The 7,472-nt window shown below is 35.5% G+C and overlaps 1 long non-coding RNA gene across 1 annotated transcript in view; it reads right to left on the reverse strand.

Moving 5' to 3' along the window:
• Positions 1-541: 541 nt before the first annotated feature.
• Positions 542-7,472, reverse strand: part of LOC108495445 — a 24,132-nt gene continuing 17,201 nt past the window's right edge. Inside the window, exons 2-4 of the long non-coding RNA XR_001874126.1 lie at positions 4,640-4,785; positions 2,771-2,916; positions 542-586 (exon numbers count right to left, since the gene is read on the reverse strand). This is a non-coding gene — a long non-coding RNA (uncharacterized LOC108495445). The remainder of the gene's footprint in view (positions 587-2,770; positions 2,917-4,639; positions 4,786-7,472) is intronic.

Genomic DNA, 7,472 nt, shown 5'->3' on the forward strand with positions numbered 1-7,472 from the left:
ATCTATCATTAGCACTTAAGCTAATAAATACTGATGCTTTTATGGTACCTAAATATTTTTTTTCTAATGGTCGCCAGGACCGCTGCTCAAAGAGCTTGGGCACCCTGGCCTTGGTGCTTGGAAGTGGGGGGTGGGAGAGTAGGAGTGATACCGGCTCTCTGGCAGCACTTACATTAATGTATTGTGTTTGAGAGGCAAGGTTGTGGTAGCAAAGGTGCTGCAGGGGTGGCTTCTGTGAGAAGGTGCCAGAAACTGCCTCTATGTCTGACAGACTCAGCACCAGCCAACTCCAAGACAGACACGCTGCTGACCAAACTGAGCCAATTGATGATGCTGGCATGCCTCTGAGATAACATATTTAAGAAAGGTTGAAATCTGCTGCACAAGAGCAGCTAGGAGAGAGGAGCGAGGGTATGTGAAAGAAAGAGCCCTGCATACACCATGGTCAGTGAAGGAAAAATTGAGGAAGTGCTCCACAAGCCAGAGTAGAGATTCTTCTGATCCCATAGTGATGATGATGCTGAGGCAGGCTGTCCCTCCAGCTCAGAGGACCAAGCAATCCAAGGTCTGTCAGTGTTATTAAAATCTGAGGGGGAAAAAAATCATTGAATGGCTCCACTTTTTCTTCATCCTGATTTCCCAGGTGATCATCTTCAGCAAGTAATCTCTCAATCTTTTCTTTAGACTTCCTTTACTATTAATGTACTTTAAAAAGGCCTTCTTGTTGTGTGACACAACACTGGCCAGTCTCAAGTCTTAATTGAGCTTTGGTCTTTCATGTCTTCTCCCTGCATATATGAACCATAGCTCTGTAACTTTCCTGCAAAGCCTGACCTTACTTCCACACATATAATTTCCTTTTCTACTTGAGTTCCAAGTTCCCTGTTCAGCCTGATGCTGAACACGGTGGAATTGCCTGGTCCTATGCTTTTAAAAGGTGCTTCTTAAGAACTGATCAGCAGTCATGGACACAGAAGCCCTCAGAGGCAGATTTCATTGGGGCACTGCTAAGTAGCTCCCTGAGTAGCTTGAACCTTGTCCTCTTGAAATCCAGGGTAACAACTCTGTTGACCTCTTTTTCTCATTACACTGAAAAGTTAAACACAACCACTTTGTGATCACTGTGGCCAAGACATACCATCACAGCCCCCACGAGTCCTTCTCTATTCACAGAGAGCAATAATGTAATTTTTTTTATTACCTCTCTATGTTGAAACACCATATAAACAAAGTGTGGCATATTGAAAATCTTGGTTTAATGTAATTTTGAAATTATCAATAGAATAAAATCTTAAAATCAAGTTTTCTATATCCTAAGATAAAAAAAACATCCGAGACTATAATTACAAAGGTTACTTTTGTAAAAAGTCACATTTGGTTTGAACTGTCTGGTGTTACAAAATTTACCCATTTAGTAATCCTAAATAATTTTTTTTTCCATTGCAATATATATATACACAGATGATAGTAGAACTACTTAAAGAAATTTCAATGTAAAGTAATGATAGGTACTAGAACAATGCAACCAGAAAAGAACTGAAACCAATAATTCTGTTTTCATATCTTGTCTGATTTCTTTTTAATTATATTAAATAATCAGTATATTAATTTAAAGGTATTTAATTTAGTTTTACAGCAAAATGTTGCTCTTCTGGGTGCTTTTTAAGGAATGAAAAGATTTTTAATATCAGCTTGGTATATTCATTAACCTTGGTTTTCTTCTTCTAATACATGAAGGAATACAATCTCTAATTGTGATGTAAATGTTGTTTTTCCTTTCAATATTTTCAAATTAAAGAGTTCAATGCTGATCTCATCTTTGGGTGCCCTGCCCTAACAAAATTAAATCTGTGCAAATGAAAACATCTCTTTAGGCTACATTATTGTCTTGAATTAAATACAGTAAGTTCTGTGTTGGTTTATAGCCTGCATAATGAAGTCACCTTCCATGGGGACTTCTCAGGTTGTAATTCAGCATAGAATCTAGCCTGACTAAGATGCATAGGATAAATGTTGCCTTATCAAACTCACAATTCAAAATTCTTAGTTAAACCCTAGGTGAAAATTTGTTCATACAAGCCATTTATAGCAAAACACCTAGTTTTAAAATATGTCTTTACTTCAGTGAATGTGATAAAATGTGTTTACTGTGTAGAATAATTTTAAAGTAATTATTTTTTCTGATATAGAGCTTCTAATGGGCATTCTTGTTCACCTTGAGGAGATTATCTAATCACATAAATATATTTTATGTATATATATATTTCTAAATATTTCAATGCAGTTTGTAATATTTTAAAGGTTGTGGAGTGTTTGGGTTATTTGTTGGATTTTGTTTTTTTTTCTAATGCAGTGATAAATTGAAAAATCTTTTAAGCTTCCTATTTGATTTTTCAGACTTGGTGTTAAAAGCACCCACACTGTAACTGAATATACTGCATCTATAAGTCTGAAGATATCTAATTTTCCTATATTACCCAGTTTTTGGATAATTCATTTATTACCAGCTTCTACTTTTCTTCCAGATTTCCCCTGATTGAATGACATGAATCTTTTAGTTTGCAAATTTGCAGGATACAAGTATCATCATATTCCAAACAATTTACAGTTTACCTAGAGTGATGGTTAAAGATCAGCATGTATTACATCTATCACATAGCCCATGCTAGAGTTCATTTTAATTTGTTCTTGATGTCTCCTCCCTCAGCGTACCCTTCTCCTTCTTCTGGCAGTTTAGGCACCTGCAGGGAAAGATGTACATGTGTCCAACCTCTGCTGACTGAAGCCTCCAGCTGGGGTCCTATAATTGTCTGGTCAAACAGGGCATACTTGTTGCTCTTGGAGTGGAGCTGGATGTGATCTTTTCTGCTTGTTCTGAACTTCTGACATTTTTGAGGCTGTGGCTGCATGATGCATCTGTGCCAAAAAAAAAGGTTTTGTCACTATTTCCTTTGCAGTCATTTAATTGCTTGAACTATTCAATGGGCACAGGAATACGAGTAATTTCTTCTCTGTTTCTCAGGGTGGAAGATGTAGGTAGCTGAGCCATCTGATTCAAAAGCAAACACGCAAGTAACTATGTTCACCATTTTATATAGTGAAAACTCTGCAGTAAATGAACTGAAAGGAACAAGAAAGATATTTTAGAGGAGAAATTGTTTCTTGGCATAATCTAGGTAAAAGAGCTGCTTTACTGTCACTGGCTTGTACATAAAGGTGAAGAGGTCCTCTGGTATGTTTGTAACATCAACCCTCTCTTTGTCTATTTTTCTTTTCTCCACAGAGCTTTTCCTAGAAGCAGATAGTATAAGTCTCAAGGTTACAGCACGTCGCTTTACTGGGTTATGTGTTCATATGGGCTGAGGCAAGAGATATTTGAATTCCTTGGTGTTCACTGATTTCTCCTCATCAGCAGAGCTGAGAGAAGTACAGCACCTTAGCATTCAATGGTGCCTGTAACATAACAGATCATCTGCTTGGAACAAGTACTATCAACGCAAAGTAACACCTTCAAGTGTCAACAGTATTACTCATAAGAGAATACATTAAGTATGTCAGTCCACCACCTGTGCTTCAACATTGAAAAACCAGTATCAAAGTATTATATTTAAGAAGGACAGTGCTAGGTGTTGGCTCATTGTTGGCTTATTGTATGTAAATAAGATAAATTCCTTGTGCTTAATTAAAACAAAAACAAAACAAAAAAAACCCCCCACAAAACCCGCAACACTGTTCTCAAAGGATTTGAAAACTGAAATCCATTTCTTTTACTAGCCAAGACAGAGAGGAGGGCAGTGGATAAAGATTACCAACTTTTGCATCCGCACTGATAAACTTGCAGGCCTTTGTATGCCTTCCCCCATTAAAAACTTCTTCTGCTGAGACCATAAGCACCTCAAATTGACAATTATTTCTTAAGGGAGATGAGCATAATGCTCTGGATCAGTTTATAGGTACACTACTAGAGAGACAATCAACTAGAGACAAGTTCTGTCATATCTTTTTTCCACTTTTCCTCTTCTTTTTTTTTTTTTGCCAAAGTACCTTACACTATGATGAATAATAATGAACTACAAAACTAATTATTAACAAACCCAGTTAGCTGATGCTCCAAAGTGGACTGCAGCAGATTCAAGTGCACTGGCTGAGAAAAAGCCATTTATGCCAAGGAATACTGACTATGAACTTGCTTATGATAATCCAAATTACTACAAAACTAACTAATCAAAACGTCTGCATACTTTTTATAACTTTCTGAAAGTCAGCCGTTTTTTTTTTTACCCAGTTTGATCAGATTAATAAAGACTGAAAAATGTTGGAAGGCAGTAAAATTTTAAACCAGAAATTTCATCATGTTCTACACCATTTGTACCATTTTAACCAAGACCAAACAGATTTTCATTACATTACTTAATCTTGCTTTTCTTTAAAAATCTTTAACAGTATTTTCCAATGTTTTTCTAGAGATTGAGGTAGCTCTAACCAGCAAAGTCACTCAAAATATAACATGATTCAATCTGATGGAATGATCCTGCTGACTCAGTGGGATTTATCTTGGAAGTTCAGACAAAGTTAGTACACTCAAAAGAGAGTATAAGGACACAACTGATTTCCAGCAAAGTAGTTGAGTGACACTTACATGTGTATCTGACCGGTTCTTCATTTCATTTCACATATTGCACCAGTGAACTGCCCTCTGGATATTTCTCTCATAGTCCATAGACTAGAAGGCTTAAACTTCATACAGTTTTTGGAGAACCAAAATTATGTGGGAAGAGTGTCTCCCTGAATGGGAAGAGCATAAAATACACAAATTAGGAGAAATAAATCGGTATAGAAGAAGGAATCAGAAATTTGTCCCGTGACCCAATAAACAGAGCAACTAAATCCACAGAAATTGTAGTGGTCCTTGTTTATCTGTCTGTTTATCTGATATATTCACTGAATCTTCAATTTGCTTATAAGGCACATATCACATGTTCGAAAACAAAGGCCAGTGAACTATTTCAGATGTGAGCAGATTTATGTTTTATCAAGACTGATTTACAAAGTTAGCTCCCAAAAGGCAGGATTTTAGATTCCAGAAACATTAAGAATATTCAAAACTTTTTGAAGAACATACAAAATATTATTGTGAGAGTCTCGATAATTGAGAAATGTCTGGCAGATGTCTTTACAAACTTTCCAGAACAATGTACTGCCAACTCAAGGTAAATGATTATAATATTTTATCCAATTTTTAGTAGTGGGAACACCAAAATATGTTCCACAATGAGAAACAAACTTATTTTTTTATGATATAATATTTTAGCTGTGGTTTGTCTTTTGGATAGTCAGTGTTTGCTCTATTTAGTATTTAAGATTTATAAGCAGTTACTGTAATACGCCTACACAATTATTATTGGTGAAACATTTCTATTGTGCATTCATTTCAAAATAATACTTATTTAAAACATCTTGCTTTTTCTTATCCCACTGTGAAATGAAACTTAATGTCAGAACCTTAAAATATTCCACTATATTAATTTTTCTTCTTTATATTGCTTCAAATTGCTTACTGAAAATTCATGGAATTATACCAATAGGTTGCTTTAAAAGCTCAGACTCAGACAGTTCCAAAAGCTTTGTACTAGTATGATATGTAATAGTATGATTACATATCATATGTATAGAAGATATATGATACTTTTTAGTATCATTGTAGATAAGTGCTCTCTGCCTGCTTAGGAGTTGGGGAGCTGAATATGCACTAATGGTTAATCATGGCTATAACTTCTCCTATGGAAATGTCTGCACCTATTTTTAATTATTTACTAATAGGCTGCCTTTTTTTTTTTTTTTTTGGTTGGTTGGTTTATTTTGTTGCTTTGTTTGGTTTTGGTTTTGTTTTTTTAATGTAATGGACACCTACCCATTATATTATTTTTCAGAGATGAACTTTACTACTGTGGAAAATAAACATGGTCAGCTACTTTTTCCACTTACTGCCCTGGTCATTCATAACAATATTAAATATTCCCATGAAGTAGTTTTTGTTTGTTTGGAGTTTTTTTGTTTTTTTTTCCCCTCCCCCTCAAATGTTGTTCCTCAGCTCTGTGATCTTGTTTATAGGAGAAACTGCAGAAATAAAGTCTCTTTTCTTTGTGAAAAGGTAACTATGAGTTGTGTTGACTGAAGTATACAAAATTCAGAAGGAAATAAGAGGGCAGATGTGTGGTTTTGCCAAATGTGCAAGAACTGAGGAGTATGGTTTATAGTAAAGAGTAGGTCAAGCCTGCAAGGAACTCAAGTGGGATTTCTCTGGGGATCATAGAAAATAGACAGAACAGACACCAGTCAGCAATAAAAGTAATTAAAACAGAGGAAGGTAAAAAAAAAATAAGATATAGAGAAAATGTACAAAAATTTTAAGCTCAAACACAGGAAGAACTGGCCCATCTGCCACCTGCATGCTGTGGACCTGAGAGAGAATTGACCTTCTTGAATTCTTTTATCTGTATGCAAACTTAAAAATTGCTTTATAAACTCCCCCCAAAAATTAACATTAATAAAACAGAGAGACTTGTTCAAAGCCCTGCAAAGCCTACATGAATTTTTCAATAGACTTTGATTAGGTAAGTGCATGTGACGGTAACAAACAATATATACAGAAATGCCTGAAATGTTTTTGTGCCATATAACATTTTTTTTTTCCTCTCATTTCCTGAGTATGTGGTAAATCTAAGTATATTTATTTATTGGGAATATTTATGACTATTTTTCCTCATTTATATCAGTTTGCATGCAGTCCTAAGTATTATTATTATTTCTAAGTCACCTTTAACATGAAAAATGCTTCGCAATGTAAAAAATGTACAGTCTTTTTTCAGGGAGATTGTACAAGAAGACTGTAATGTAGGAAAGCAATACATGAATAAATTGTGGGAAGGAGAAAAGGATTATGACAGAGCACAGCATATCACATCCTTATTCAGGGGAAAATGCTGTTGGCAAATTTGATCAGGCGAGTGTAGCGAAGAAAAGGTGAAAGCAGATTAACTCACAGAAAAGTCTGCTTCTTGGGTACAAGCACTACTGTAATTTCTCTTGGATACAAGCACTAATCCAAATTTTATCATACTTCAACTTTAAAAAAAAGAGACTATTAAAACAATATTTCTGGCTTCTAACATGTGGCACAGTTCATGCATTTGAGATTTTCCTTTCCATGAAGCTTCTAATAGAGACTGAACCTTATAAAACTTGGAAAAATAATAACATGGAACTAATTGGATAGAGAGCATAGTGAGGGGGTAGAAGGAATGTTGTTGCTAAGTTCCTGAAATGGAAGTTAATAATCCTAATAAGAGCACTGCTTTGAGCTCCTCATGAGTATATTCTGGCAAATGGGAAAAAAATTTGGATTCAGAGACAATAGGGAGGGGAGGGGAGAAGAGGGGAGGGAGGAGAGGGGAGGGAGGGGAGGGAAGGGG

Source organism: Lepidothrix coronata, unplaced genomic scaffold, assembly GCF_001604755.1.
Source record: "Lepidothrix coronata isolate B3197 unplaced genomic scaffold, Lepidothrix_coronata-1.0 Scaffold31, whole genome shotgun sequence".
Taxonomy (NCBI): Eukaryota; Metazoa; Chordata; class Aves; order Passeriformes; family Pipridae; genus Lepidothrix; species Lepidothrix coronata.